The sequence below is a fragment of the Ornithodoros turicata genome, chromosome 3 (assembly GCF_037126465.1).
Source record: "Ornithodoros turicata isolate Travis chromosome 3, ASM3712646v1, whole genome shotgun sequence".
In the NCBI taxonomy this organism is placed as follows: domain Eukaryota; kingdom Metazoa; phylum Arthropoda; class Arachnida; order Ixodida; family Argasidae; genus Ornithodoros; species Ornithodoros turicata.
In genome coordinates, this window is record NC_088203.1 from 68,055,439 (window position 1) to 68,071,612 (window position 16,174).

Consider the following 16,174-nt stretch of genomic DNA (forward strand, 5'->3'; position numbering starts at 1 on the left):
TTATATTTTTTCAAAGGAAGAACATAAGAAGGTGCACACAAACCGCGGAGGCGGCACGGAACTTCTTCTGGCAGCGTTTATAAGGATATCTGATCATGGCCCTCTCGTATGTGCTGCTTCATGTGACAGTATCTCTATATTTGTAGTGAACAGACGGGAGCACGAATGGACGTGACATACTTTCGTGGTTTCGGAGAGCAAATCTATTCGAGGCGTCCGTCCTGGTGTGTCCTTGTAACGTCCCAAAATGTGACATCTGAGTGTTGCATAGTTCGCCGCCGTACAGTGGTCAACGTAGCCCATAAGAGTGTTAAGAACACAAGGGCACCTTCTGCAACGATACATTACAATAAGAGCGCCTTGATGACCCTACGAGCCAGGACGCATGACGCACGGAGATCTGAACTAGGGAGACACTTCACAGCAAGCGCGAGCCACGATTTACTGGTGTCCCATAAGTTGAACAAAAACCAGGCATATGGTGCACCACGCTCAAATCGCAAAGAACAGGATGTGCGAACTGAAATGTGCTTACCTGACTACGTGCATTCACGAGATTTACAACGACCACTTCGTCCTCCTTCATCAACGATCGTCGTTGTCCGCGCACGATGTTCCGTCAGTGTTGCCAACATTCTAGACGAGTGATCTGCCAAAGTAGCCAACCGATTCTGCCAGAATCCTGTAAATTTTGCGAAGAAGCCGCTAAAATCCGCTTAACGCTGAAAAGTGCATGAACACGTTGAGATTTATGTATATTTCACCTCTGTTTATGGTGTTCGGGAGCGCGTGCCGTCTCAAGCCCGTGTCTTGACCATGTCCGGCTTGATTTTATTGCGCAACTTGTCCTTTATCAAGTTGAAGGTGCGATGAAGATCATCCTTGAAGTGCCTATAAAGCACGTTCTTCAAGATAGCTGAACATTTGGAGCGATACATCTTTTATTCCTTTGTCTGGAATTTTTGCACTGTCCGAGAAAGACTTGTTATAAAATTCCCCGACATGATCGGCGGTCAGCACTGAACTGTGTTCAGCAATAAAAAGCTCTGTCCCGCCTTCAGCCTCAATCCCCTGGAGCGACATTCCCCGGGGCGATGCGAACTTTCTGTTGACCGGACGTGAAATGACTACTTCGTACCCAGCACAGACTCACACCAGCACTACACCGAAGAACTAGAACCAGCACTATACCGTTTCGTCCAATCTGCCGCCGTTCTGAACCGTTCCTCAGCACAGGGTCCCGAAGCCATTCCTTGCAAAGTTTTTGTTTGTAACTCACTTTTGGCATTTCAACAAACTAGAAGAGTGCCATGGACGCTAGTGAAGAAGAGAAACGAAGCCACCTCGCATTGGGAACAGCAATCGGCAGACTTTGTGGGCTAGCACAAGAGGGAGCAAGATGTCCATACAAACTTTAATTCGTGTTCTGGTGCAAAATCTCGGGTTATGTGTCATCATTTCCCCTAGTCAACAATGCTGTGCTGGGTGAGAGCAGCATTTAAGGCCTTAGTAGTTAGGGCCTTAATTCCACGCCCTAAGGCCAGAGCAAAATCGCTTCTGTCCGGCGCGAGATTACGGCCCTAACATATAAGATATTAAATGTTGTGGTCTGACCGAGGTATTAGTGGTGTGTTCTCCAAAACAGATAAAAAAGGTTCTACCACAAAGGAAAGAGAGCGAATCGAAAGTGAGCTTAACTCTTGCGCGCAAACAGCCGTCAGATACCAAATTTCAGGTTAATGGTTTCGGTTCGGAAGTTAGCATACTGTAGGGAATAAATTGATTTTTTGGGCTTTTCAGCCAAAATGCGGCGAAAGTCTGAATCCGCTAGAATCCCCTAAATTCATCCAGGACCCCATCAGAAATTCCGCTAGCCCCTAAAGACATTTTTTTCCCGCTAGATGCAAGTCGAATCCGCCAGATCTGGCGGGAAATCCGCTAAATTGGCAACACTGGTTCCGCTTCCGGCGGTTGCGAATGACGGCAATGTGCCGTACTTGGCTTGGCCTTGCCTCCGCATTCAAGTTTTTGGCTGGCGCATGATGATGGCGCCACCGCTTTACGTAGTTTTCGCAGTATTTGTGTTTACGGTAACACGCCGTCGTCAGATACTATTAAACGCCCGTAGAAATCACAGTATTTTTTTACAGTGTGGCCACATAAGAGCAAAAACTGTATCAACACTGATCTGAGAGACACATAAACAAAAGAAGCTGCACGTACAAAAATCACAGGACTGTTACAGCTACACAACATGAATTGCAGCAACAGCTAAAAATCTGTTTGTGCGTGACTACCTGATGTGGACGCTGCCAGGATCTCAGGGAAACGAGGATGTAACAGCTGTCGCTGTGAAAGACACCTGGTGAAAGTACATCAATGTGACAGGCGTTTTCTCGTGACGCACGACCTTACCTGGTCGAGCAGGCGACTGCGAAGCACTCCATGATTGGCGCAGCACTTCCATCACTGCATTACGCTAAAACAACATCTGTGCTGCTCTCATAACTTTGCTGCAAAAATTCTGTACAAGATAAAGATAAACACTGTGTATATTATAAAAGACAATACAAAGCAAGAGCTGTGTCACCACGTCAAATATTATAAGGTTCATTCACATGACGTCATCCGCAGGAGACCGCCACGGCCACCATATTGTAGATCTCAGCCAAGCTGTTACCTATATTATACTCACCGTATATCTGGTGTTTCAAACTTGTTGCTCTGTGATTTGTAGAATATCCAAGCAATTTCCATGTTTTCGGTGTTAATAGTCACCTAAAAAGCATAATACAGCGGACAAATGCAAGGACGGATCATTGAGGGACCTATTGTATGGCGCTGAGGTGACTTCAGTGAATAAACCCTTTAGGAACTCAAATCTTGCACTACTGCCAGATAGCTGTTTGGGCGAAGTAAGACGGAATGACATAGTCACGCTGTTCTCCATACAATACCAAGGATGTTTCAAAACGACTCAGCACTGAAATACTAGTTTTGTACTGTTTGATGAACATTTTGTCTGCTGCCTATACATGTTGTGCGGTTCTTTAGCAAGCTTCTGGCAGTCCTTTCTTCTACATCGCACTTCCCTACTGACTTTCATAGCATCTGAAAAAAAGTTCGTTTTCGTTAACCACACGACAACCATGTAAATGGAAAGCAGTTAGAGCCTTCCACCAACTGTATTTGCAATACTTTGTTCACAAAAAATTTAAAGAGGCTCCCTCTAGAGTAGGATTAGGGGGCACATCGAACACCAGGAACATTAGAGGACAACACAGTCACAAGTCAGAGACAAGTGCTTCCCTTTACCTCACAGGCAACTGTTAAGCTTATGTGCAAATAGATGTTTCGTAGGGTACACCATCCAGTGGTTAAACATGAGACAGCTAACAGCGGTGTTGGCCTCGTTCGACCAGGCAAAAGCTTTTGACAGAGTGCGTCATTCGTATCTGTTTTCCATGCTTACAGCATACGGCTTTCATGAAGCGTGGATTCGCTTTGTGGAAGTGTTGTACCGTGGTGCGAAAAGCCTGGTCTCCGTTGCTGGTGGTCTATCGCGTACAATTGAGGTTACGCGCGGTGTGCGCCAGGGCTGTCCCATTTCTCCTGTATTGTGCGCTGTTGCAATCAAACCGCTCCTGGTTCGTTTAAGCTCCCTCCCTATCCTTCTCATATTGCTTGGTGGTTGCCCTCCTCCCGTTTTCGCATATGCAGATGATACCTCTGTCACGATGCTAGGGGAAGCTTGCCATGAACCTGTGCTGAAGGCTTTCGACGATTATGGTAAAGTGTCTGGCGCACAACTCAACAGGTCTAAGAGCGGTGCCCTCTACATTAATACAGAACCTTCCCGCGTCGCCCCCTATGGCGTACCCTCAAAGCCTCAAGTCAAAATCCTCGGTGTTGTCTTCGATGGTAGCGAGGTATCTCGTGTAAACTGGCCTACAGTGTTTAAATGTTCCGTTCCCTCCCTGCCTGGTGCCGTGGGTAATCTTTCCGGGAACGCCTGGCGACGTATCACGGCTGGCTGGTTCGACGCTCGTCGAGCGAGTCTCCAGTTGAGGCTGGTTCATGGTGTCCTCCCGCTTCGTGAACGTTTACACCGCTTCCATATTTGTCGCCCGGATCACTACCCGTCTTGTGGCATCTCGGAGTCACCAGAGCACTGCTTCCTTCAGTGCCAGATTCCGCTGCTCCTGTGGAGCAGAGCGGCTGTTGTTTTTTACCTTCCAAGAGTCGAATGGGCCACTGTAAGGTTCATGAAGCCGTTGCCGGTTGCAGCAAGGGATCGGAAACATTTGGCCTGTTTGATGGCGGAAATAAATTTCCAAATTTGGATACGGCGGTGCCGGTTGGCCTTCGGTGGCCCCGACTGTGGGAGCGTAGGTTTGTTTCAGGCAGTTCGTGCTGGACTACGTGCGCTGATCACCAGGGAACAGGCAGTGCTCGGCTCAGTCGAGTGCTCTCGTCGCTGGCTCTGCTCCACTGGCATCTTCCGCTATGATCAGGGTGAGTGGCACATTCTGTTCTAGCCAGTTTGCTAGACCTGTACTGTCTTCCGTCGCGACTCGCATGGTATGGCCCGTACAAACAGCAATCTCCCCTAGGAGCGTTGTTATCCTGCCTTTCAGCATAGTGCGCGTCTAGTGTAAAGGAGCCTACCTTCATAGGTAGCTCTCCTGCTTGATGACAATACATGCGTAGGGTAGGTTACCACTATTTTCATATCCACCGATGCAAGATAGTCCAAGCACCTATAAAAAGAAAAATGCAGTTGCTATGAAACCATGATATGCAAACAAAAGTATTTGCGCAAAATTTTCAGTGTGTGGTTTCAACCAGCGAAAAATGCAACAACCGAAGTCGGGCTGACATGACAATGAACTAAAAAGCATTTATGTTCCGGCGTGTCCGTCCTGCAAACCGTAACTATCGACTTCCGTTTACTCAATACTTCAACAGTCATCTAAAACTCGTGAACTTACCCTGGAGTGTCATCAAGTTCTGATTAGAAAAGCGCTTCGGCGCTTCCGGTGGCACGACAACTGACAGTAGACCTTCAGTTGCTTGAGTTTGGCAGAAACGGCGGCATTGGGGGCGCCCCGTTCCTCGTCGTTTTACACTCTGATAGCCGTTGTTGCGACTACGGCAATGATCCGTCGTGAGAAATATTTCCAAGAAGTACATGGTTGTGACAGCCCTTATGAAAAAATCTATGGACGTGCTATTGAATTTATATAGCAAAAAGTCCAAACAGACAATAGACTTTATTTGGATAGAGGTTTTTCTTTTCTTTTTCCTCTCTTTAGCTATTTGGTGCAGACAGTCTATAGACTTTTTTTTCTGTTGACCGGCTATAGACACGTTGTCTTTGGAAATGCTATAGACTATTACCATTTGACCCTATGCCATTAATTTTCTCTTTCAAGTCATCTGTCATTTATACTTTGGCTAGTATTCTATATCACATACTTGTTATGGTGGGCTATCGGGAAGCGTTGTTTCACACAGACACACATTTGTAGTGCCTTGTGAACATCTATTGGCAGTCATCGGCTTTTCTTTTGATTATTCCCTCTGCACCCACTTTCTGTAGACATCTGTTCAAAAGCAAATCTATCAAATATTTGCCTTTTCTCTCCTCATAGGAAAGCCTTAATATAGGGTACACATTTTCTATTGCCGGAGCTTTGGCAAATTATTGACAGATGTGAAAAAGTGGCAACCGCGTACCTCTTCGAATTCTGTTAAGTTCCTGTTGTGTGAAACTGTATTGATGTCTTTTTTTTTTTTTACCCGTTGAGAAGCAATACATAGCCGTCATTGGCACACGTACCACGAGAAAACAGATACGATATATTCCTTCTCTTGCGAGCTTCCGCAAACTTGAGTGTCCTGCTTGCCTCTGAGTCAAAATGAAGGGTGAGGAGCCTCAGCATAATTCGATTACACACACATCCAACTCTCAAGTGAGGAATTACTTGGGGTATTAACTGACGACCAAGATAACACATGTGTTTGTAACTGCTTTCTGTTTGAGACATTGAGTATGTCCATTGAAAGTCAAATTTTTGCAGTGGGTAATTTGTCATGCAGGTTCACATTGATGCAAATAGCCGTCTCACTGCACAGCTTTGCCTTTCCTAAGCAATTCCTCACTTGAGTGTTGGATATGTGTGTAATCGAATTAAGCTGGGGCACCTCACCCTTCATTGTGGCACAGACGCAAGTAGGACACTCGACTTTTTGGAAGCTCGCAAGACAAGTAATATATGGTATCTGTTTTCTCGAAGGAAACTGCATGCTCAGAGGTGGACGTCCTGAAAGCTCTGGCAAATTAAGGTATACGTAGACCCACTTCACTGCGTGACGTCATAGCGATGTGTTGACGCTGCTGTCCTGTTTGATGGCCAAAAATCGCGCGTTCATCGAGCCAGTGGGTGTTTTGGCGCAAAGTGGTGTCGCTATTGAATGTGCCACGCTGTACAGAAAGACCAAATACGCCCACACCCTGCGGTTAGACTTCCACCTTCCATATTAGACGAGTTTTCTTATTATTTTTTTCCGTTGGAACACTTTTTTGTCATTATTTAGACCACCTGTAGACCGTTTTCTTTTGAAAATAAAGAGAAGATAAGACCAAAGGCAATCAATAGATCTCCTTTGGTGTAACCTCTTTAGACATTCAGGAAAAAGAAAGGCCAACTTCCGTCTACAGCCAGTGTTTGGACAATTGGTGCAATTGTCTATAGGAAATCAAAGTCAAAACAAAAGCCAAAGAAGCCAAATAATGTCCAAAGGATGTCAATAGACAGGCTAATTTCATTTTCATAGGGGAGGTTGCCATGTTTCTTAATAACGTGATGGTCATGTAGGTTATACACAGGTGGGCGAGACATGCAAAAAGCGTTTTGAAAATCGTCAGTGATAACGTGCCACACTCATGCACAACTCTCTGTAATTTGACTTTCTTTTTCCCTCTGTCTTTTGAAAGTAAAGAAAAATGAAATCCAAGCAAAGTCAATGGACTCCTTTTGGTCGAACTCTTTCGACGTTTTATTAAAAAGAAGTCGAAAGCCCGTCTAAAGACACTGTTTGGACAATAGTCCAAAGAAAAGCCAAAGAGGCCAAAGAATATCCAAACGGTGTCTATAGACTGGCAAAATTTATTTTCATACCTCAGAGCTTGCAAGCTCAGGAACAGGAACAACAGTGGGAAAAAAAATAGGCGAAAGAAGCACAAGGATCGATCGAAGTTCTTAGTGAGCCTAGAGATAACACCAAGTTTATAGAATGCTTGCTCAGTCATGTGCGTAATGTTCGTTAGAAAAGAAAGGTTGCTGTCTAAGAAAATGCCCAAATCTCTTATACTAGGGACATAACTAATAATGACAGAAGCCATAGTGTAAGAGTGATGGACAGGGTTGGGTTTCCGACTGAAAGTGATTGTGTGCTTTTTAAGGGCATTAAGTTTCAGCATATGCCGTGTGAACCAAGAATAAATGAGGGTGATGTCATTTTGCAAGTGTAAACAGTCATCGACATTGTTAATGGAAGAATAGAATATTACTGTGTTGCACACAAGTGGAAAACTTCTTTACGAAAATGTTGAACAGGAGTGGCCCGAGGATAGAACCTTGAGGTACACTCTAAACCAGGTAACGCATATGTAAAGGTTAAGTACCGCTTGGCCCTTTGGCCGCATGATGCATTTAAAAAAAATGTACCTCTTAAATTTAAGAGGTACACGCGCCCTCACATGCGGTACATGCAACGCACAGCGCGCAGCGATTTAGGCCTACCCGTCGCGGTGGTTCCCCTCCTCTACGATATATTGTGAAGTGGGTCGGGCCCAGCAGGTCAAGAGGGAAGCTTTATTACTCTAGTCGATCAATACATGGCAAACTGCAACTGAAATTGATTGAAACCGCTGCATGGTTCAAGCAGAGGGCAATGCAAGTGTCGGAATGCACACCGAACTAGAGGTGTGCGCCGCCGCGCCGAAGCACCGCCGCCGGTGGTCTGGACCTCGCCGTCGCCGCCGTAGAAAAACTGTCGGCAAGCCGCCGCCGCCGCCGCTGGTGTTGAAAAATCGGCGCGGCTGTATAACGTGCCCATTTTGATCCATATCTATAAAAAATGTCTCCCATACCTATTATTTTTGTTTGTTTTTCTTGCATCTTAGGACCCAAGCTTCATTTGTGGTGTTTTTATGAGTAAGAATTTCATCACTAATATGCTGTGTATGCTATACAATTTCGTTTCATAGTCGACCCTGGAGGCACAACCCCAGGGAAACTTGTCACTCAATTCCTGCAGGTTGTTTGCCGTTCATCCACCAACCCCATAACACTGGTCATTATCCATACAGAAAGTGTTTTGTTTTTTATTGGTTACAGAATTTTTGTTAAAAAAAATCTAGCGGAACAACATAGATGCCGTTTTTGAGTTGGTCAGGCGAACATGTTCTCGAAGGAAGTATGTAACTACATAATCATCAATTACCTAAAATTCATTAATTATTTAATTAGTGGATTCCGCGCAAAAGCGAGATAGCAGAACGGAAGATATTCCTCGGAAGCCATTCCATGTTTAAGAAGTTCTTAAACGCGCACGTATGTTGAAATATCCGACTCTGAATGTCGCTACGCAAACCAGCCGAAACAAGAAGTACGCAATTTCCGAGCGCAGAAATGACGCGAGCTTCGCCTTATCTGGGTTGGAAAGCGATCTATCTGCCAAGAGATTAGCGCCTACACCAATCAGCTCGATCGCTCGAAACCACGTGGTCCTCTCAGAATCGCCCGTCGCTCTTTCTGCGCTCGAAAAGTGCGTGGGAAATAATGCGTGTGTGCCGGCGGAAAGCACCCCGTCAAAGAGGGTGTTATCAATCGCGGAATTGCGGGGCTTGTAATTCGCGCGAAGCGTGCCAGCCTAGCTCAATCCACTCGCTCCGGGCAAGCTTATACTGTAAAACCCTTCTATTTCGCGAGCCATTGATTTTCGCGATTTTAGCGAATCGACAAAATTCGCGAACTTTAAGGGCACTCAAAAATTTCAAAGCAGAGCAGGAGGAGCTCGAGGAGCGCGCGAAATTTAGTTGTTGCGAACATATCCCTGCTCGATTCGCGAAAATTTAGGGCTGCGAAATTAAAGCGCGAATAAGCTGCGAATAAAGGGTTTTACAGTATTACTTATGATAACTACAGCCTCTGCAAAAATACTATTCAATGACGTGGTGGGTGCGCCTTATGTCATATCGTTTTCTATCTTTAAGATAGTTTCTCAAAAAGAGCCACTGGATCAGTGGACAGAGCTTTGACGCGTCGTCGTCCTGTGAACGTTCGGCGCTCGCTATAACTGTTACGTGTAGTTACCATTAAAGGAATGGCGCGCCGCTCTGATTGTCTAGCTATGTTGTTTTCTCCAGCGAAACCGGCCCTTAACGTGCCCTGTCGAAGTTCTTGGGCGATGACCTTCTCGAAGTGATTTACTTCTCCTAATGTTCCTTTATGTGTTCGGTTTTCTTTCATAATACGTACTATCCAGTGCTGATGTGCTTGTATGGCGCAAGGTACAATAAATACGGCTACCGCCTCAGTGTCTATGATGGAGAAAATACCCCCGCTCTGAGCTGTCCGTGCGTCCCCGTTGGAGAAGAGAACACATATTGACAGCCCACGGGGCTCACGCCGAGAAGACAGCATCGGCGTGACGCCGCTGACGCCGCCGCCGCCGGTCCTTCAACGTGCTCTACGCCGCCGCCGGAAAAAAAGCCCACGGCGCACACCTCTACACCGAAAACATCTCAACGTGCGCGCTTCTTCCGGTCTCTCTCCCCATGGTTGGCAGACGAGCTACTGGACATTTCTGACGGGCGTTCGCCTCACACTTTCCACCCCTGTTCTACGTGACGAAGTCCGCTTAGTTTACAAAAGTTCGTTACACACAACCTTTTCTTGTGTTCTCGTGAAATAACTACAACAGGGAATGCCCATGGGCTAGATGATGGTAGAATTATTCCCTTTTCCAACAGTTGTGCTGTCTGGTCTTCGAGAAACTTGCGGTCTGTAGCCATATATATGGGTAAGGTTGGCGACTGTACGACTGGCTTCCCGGGACGAGGTCAATTTGATGATCCGTACCCGTGTACAACCCTAAATCTTGCTCACTCCGGGCAAACATGTCTGCATACTGTTCTAGGACTTTCTGTACCTCTTAGGCTTGCTTGTTAGTGAGCTGGCTTCCAATATTTGGGCTGTGGGGCAGTTGGCTTGGCTGACAGAAGTGCTCACTTGCAACCGGTGATGACAGGTCGTCTGATACATCAGCAGCAGGTACAGGTTGAAGAATCGACCAAGCTGGCAGCTGTTCTTCAAGAATTGGCTTTGTGTAGAGTCCTGTTTGCGAGCAGGCTGTGCTGATCCTGGCAAGAGTGGACTCGTAGAGTAAAACTGCATTTGACATGATGGGCAGAAGTTTTTCCTGGCATGTGACTGTCACTTTCTTCTCAGGATGGTAAAGCTCGGTTGGTGCTGGTGGTTTTACGTGTAGCTCCATGTGTGCTGCAGCCAACCAATCTACTCCAAGGATTAGCGGAACAGCGTTCCCAGGTAATACTGCTGCATTGACTGTTGCATTAATGTTCTCAACTGATACTTCTAGTTGGGCCACTCCCGAAAGATGAACCGTATTGCCTCCAACTAACACTAATGGTGCCTCAGTCCATGGAGCAACTTGAATGTGTTGAACGTGGTCCTGGGCAATAATGGACACTTTGGATCCACTGTCGGGAAATGCTGTAACTAGTCCCACAGTAGCAACGTTTGCTTCAACTACATAGCAGGAAACAAGAGATCCCTCCGTTGACTTAGCATTAGCTGTAAGGCATGAAAGGCGGAGGGGGCAGTCTGCTCTGGCAACGGCGTAGGGAGTTGAGGGGGCTTGGCTTGAGATTGAGTGTATTTTGACGCAAGGTGTCCTTTTCCACGACACTTGAAGCAGATAGCTTTTTTTTAAGTCTTGCCCTGGGCGAAAGGCAGGAACTCCAAATTTGTCGGAAATTACCTTGTAACATTCTTCCTGCTGAGTAGGTGACTGATCCGAGATTCGTGGTCGAAAAGCGGAATGCTGTTGTCTAGGCGTAGCTGTGACACGTGAAGAGTAGGGTGTCTTGTTAGGTGGCATATCCCTTGGTGGTGATTGTTCTTGTTTCATGGGTGGTGCTCCCTTTGCATCTGTCAATGACTGTGTGCGACTTGCTTGGAGATGGATGTACGTTTGGTCCAAGTCCGTACAAATGTCTAGAAATACTTGCACACTTTGCGGGCGTTGTGCAGCAATCGATGTTGCCACTTGATGATCCTTAATGCCCTGCAGCAAATATTCGATCTGTTAAGGGTCAGTGAGCTTCAGTGGGCATCTGTTAATAACTCTGAGTTTGGCAAACGCATAATGCCGAAGTGTCTCGTCGCGTGACTGAACAAGCGCCGTTATTCTACTTTGCCACTGGAAGAGTGATAAGTCGTCATCGAACTGTTCGAGAAAGGCGCGTTTCCAGGTGTCCCATGTCGTGTAGCTGAAACCTGACGCAAGATGCCAGTTCTTAGCTGTGCCTCGTAATTTGCTGATTGCAAGAAGACGCAGAGTTGCATCATTCCACGCTGCTATAGAGCTTGTGTTCGTTCTAACTCTTCCAACCAACGACGTGCGGAAATCCCCTTAGCGTCTTCGAACGTTGACAGAGCTCCGGACAAATCCGGTAAAGTCGTTACTTACAAGGTAACTGCTGGACTTCCTGATGGCAATGAAAATGTAGTTGACGAAATGTGCGTTCTAGGGTTCGGTGGTGGTTGAGACGCTTCCGGGTAGGACGATGTGTCGGTATAGTTTCGTTTCCCGACAAAGCTTGTTCCTTAGTTGCTTCAATATGCGCGATGAGCCGGTTTACGACTTCTTCTTTTGGTTCCGAACGATCTAGCTGACGTCGAGCAAGTTCTTCTCGCAAAAATTCTGCAGTGAACCCGGTGACGTCCGCCGCCGTAGCTTGCGTCCAGTCAATGAGTGGCACGTTTATGCATGGGCGCTTGTGGCTGATCCGTAACGTCGACTGCGCCAGTTGTGAGGTGGGTCGGGCCCGGCAGGTCAAGAGGGAAGCTTTATTAGTCTAGTCGACCAATACATGGCAAACTGCAACTGAAACTGATTGAAACCGCGGCATGGTTCAAGCGGAGAAGCAAGCGTCGGAATGCACACCGAACACATCTCAACGTGCGCGCTTCTTCCGGTCTCTCTCCCCATGGTTGGCAGACGAGCTGCTGGACATTTCCGACGGGCGTTCGCCTCTCACAATATTAACAGCCCGAGGAAACTACGCTGTACGATAAATATCACAAACAGATACCTTTATTCGAAAATTACACCCCTTTCAGGGGTGATGCTTGTCCATCGCCTGCGTGCATTGTAATGATGCACAAACGCGGAACACACGGGGCACAACGTATGGATGAACACTGACCACTCCCTCCTCCATTGCGGCTGCTCTGTGGTCACGCTTCTTTAACATGAAAGAACTGATGTTCTGAGGCTGGAACAACATAGAAGGGACAAATACATACAAGGCCTTTCTATGTTGTTCCAGCCTCAGAACATCAGTTCTTTCATGTTCATCAGTTGCTGCCTGCGTCGATCCCGTCGTATGAATGTGTGTGTGTGTGAGTGAGCAAAAATATAAGAGTGAAAGGAGGATGAGTGAGAGAGAGAGTGGCTGGGTTGTCCATTCAGATGACGCACCCTGGAAGTCGCTGAGAAGGCGTGTTAGCTTAGCTCAATTGGTAGAGCCCTGGACCGGCAATCCAGAAGATGTGGGTTCGAGTCCTACAGCTGGCTAACCTTTCAGTGACTTTCATCTTTCAACGCTTCTTCACTTTTTCCACACCTTTGGATTCCTGTTCTTCCCGAACTTCCGTTTCTTCCGCAGAACGTAACACCAACCACAGGAGATGATTGACTCACCCATTTACGACATTGCCTGGACGTAACCTCGGGGAAAATGTAAAAAAATCCAACAACCGAAATAGCTTGCCTGAGCAACGTGCCTACTTGCTTGTGTAATCCAGCTAAAAAAGTGCAATCTAGGCTTCTCTGATTCACGCATCAACGTTCGTGCATGAAGCCCAAAGTTCGTTGTCTCCGTCCCCCAGTTGTGTCCAGCATGGTGGTGATGAGGACCACTGGGAATCGGAGTGAAGATGAACAAAAATGCGTCGTGCGGATGAATAATTACTTTATAGATATAATACGCACCTTAAATGACTCCAGTCTTGAAGGCGACGAGTGAGTTTCTTCGAAGACCGAGCAGACTCGTCCTCGCTCCCCGACGTTTCAAAACAAACTTATTTGCCAGCGGTTGCAAGAAACGCATTCTTCCCAAACGTGCGATCCCTCACGGTCACGGGTTTTAGTTATTGCACTTCTTTGATAGAATGATAGTGCAGACCCATTACGGCACTGCTATATAAGGGAATTTATTGACTGGTATTCGGAATCACGCGAAATATATTTGCAGCGCATGGAGATCGTGAAAAGGCGTTCGTACTCATGCGCCGGAAACACGCGGTACACATGAGGTACAGCTGCTATAGACCGCGCTTAAAAGGTACCTAGCCGGTACGGATGGGTGTCGGAGCCCTTGTACCGCTTGAATTTCGCAGTGGTCGCGAACTGTACCTGCTGGTTGAGGACCGTATACCTCGTGTGTACCGCTTGGACTAGGTGCGGGTCCTCTTTCATGCGGTACATATCGGGTGCCGGATTTAGAGTGTACACAAGAAGTCATCCTGTAAGAACGGGACCGGTAACCTTTATAGGCAACAATGTGTCGGGTAATCCTGTAGTTTATTTCTTCCCAACGGTGTTACACATCAATACGCAATACATTTTTGGTACACAAAGGAATGATTCCGAACAACGCCGCTCACACCGATGAACTGACGCACCCTTTCGTCTCAATACACTTGAGAATACCCTTTGGATTCTGAGTATTCGGTTACAGTCTCGCGCCTGGCGAGGTTGTACTAGTTCTCTCCAATTTTATACGTTGGTGTTTGTCTCTCGGCGTTTCCGATGTGACCGCCTTGGAGGACTTATGGCGGGCATTCTAGCCCGCCATAGAGGACTCGCTGGGGATTCTACGTCCTCTTCCTCATCACTTTCGTTTGATTCGTCCTCTTCTATAGAAGGGTCCTCGCGGTGTCCCCACAGTTTCATCTGCGAGACATGTGCCGTAGTCACGAACCTATGCTGTCGTCCGCCTTCTCTCAAATCCATCACTCGATACGTGTCTCCTGGAATACACTGAGTAACGACGAGTGGTCCTCGATACTTCTGTTGCGTTTTCGTAGGTTGTCCTGTCTTCTCAGGAGCACGCTGTAGGACAACAATATCTCCTACTTGATATTCAGTGGCTCTGTAGTGACGCTTGTCGTAGTGTGCTTTCATGTGCTCTTGCTCTTCCAAAATTTTATCCCTGGCCTGCTCTTGCAGTTCCCTTGGGTCGCTCCACGTCGCGTCATTCCTCTCATCCGCTAACTGATGTAGTCTACCGGCATAAAAAATGGGCGAGTAGCCATGCAATGTTTCAAACGGTGTCTTGCCTGTAGTTTTGCATACGGCGTTGTTTAAATCTCTCTCTATTCTAGGGATTTCAGCGTCCCAGTCCTTGTGGTCTCTCCTCTGGATGGCAGTTGAAATGATGGGCACAAGTACGCGGTTCACGCGTTCCACTTGTCCATTTGCCTGAGGATGTCTGGAGGAGTTGAGAATGTGCTTCACTCCCCTTGACTGGCAAAATCCTTCAAACTCGTGAGAAGCGAAGCAGGTTCCCCGGTCACTGATAATTCTTCGGGGAAGGCCCCTCTCAAGAATAAGTTGCTCTAACGCCTTCACCACGCTCTTGCTTGTAGTGGTCTTCGCAGGAAAGAATCTGACGAACTTCGTAAGATTATCCACAGCTACGAGGAGGTGTTGGTTTCCTTTCGTGCTTTTTACAAAGGGCCCCAAGTGGTCCACGCGTATCACCTCGAACGGATACGTTCCCGGTGGAATCGGATGGAGCAAACCGCTTGGGCATTTGTTTAGAAGGCACTCGTAACATTTACTGATATGGCAACGCACATAGCGCCTCATTTTAGGAAACCAAAAACGCTCCTTGATTTTTGCGACGGTTCTTTCTGTGGCGAAATGTCCCATTAAGTCATGTGCCTGTACCACAATGCTTTTTCGCATGCTCTTTGGCAACGCAAGAAGCCACTTTAATTCGTCGCCATCCGTCACGCTTTTCATCAGGAGTCCATCCTTTAGCTCGAAGTCCTTGACCCGACTTTGATCCGACGACGTGAGATCCTTCCTGCCTTTCTTCAGTAAGGCAATAATTTCCGAGAGATCAGAATCCTGTCGCTGCACAGTCAAGATTTGATCTTCTAAACGCATTGTTAGCAGTACTTCGAGTTTGTCCGCTACGATATCTTCCAGGGTGTTATCTCCAGGTTCCACTGGTGCTCTACTTAAGGAGTCGACATGAGCCTGCTTTGTTCCGCTTCGGTGCTTCACCTCGAAGTCATATTCTTGTACAAGGTCGAACCATCGAGCCACTTGTGGCTTCAGGGTCTTGTTGGCGTTCAAGTACACCAGTGCTTGGCAATCAGTCACTACCGTGAAGTGAATCCCGAGCAGGTATGGACGGAGACGTTCTATCGCCCATAGCTAATAGCTCCAACTTGCTGGAATGGTAGTTCTTCTCTGTTTCGGACGTTCGCTTGCTGACGCAGTAAACGAGTCGAAAACGTCTCTGGTCGTCCTGCTGCAAAAGCATGTCTGGTAAGCCATCCTGGCTAGCGTCGGTATGGAGTTCAGTCTTCGCCTCTGGGTTGTAAAGTGCGAGTGTCGGTGCGCTCGTTAATGCCTGTTTGAGGTCCTCGAACGACGCATTTGCTTTCTCTATCCACATGAAAGTGGAGTTGCCCTTTAGCAGTCTTTGCAGTGGTTTTGCTCTTGTAGCATAATGGTCCACAAACCTTCTGAAGAAACTAGTCAAGCCCGGGAACCTACGTAATTCGTGGGCGTTTCGTGGCATGGAGAAATCCAGTATTGCGTGAACCTTGCGTGGTCC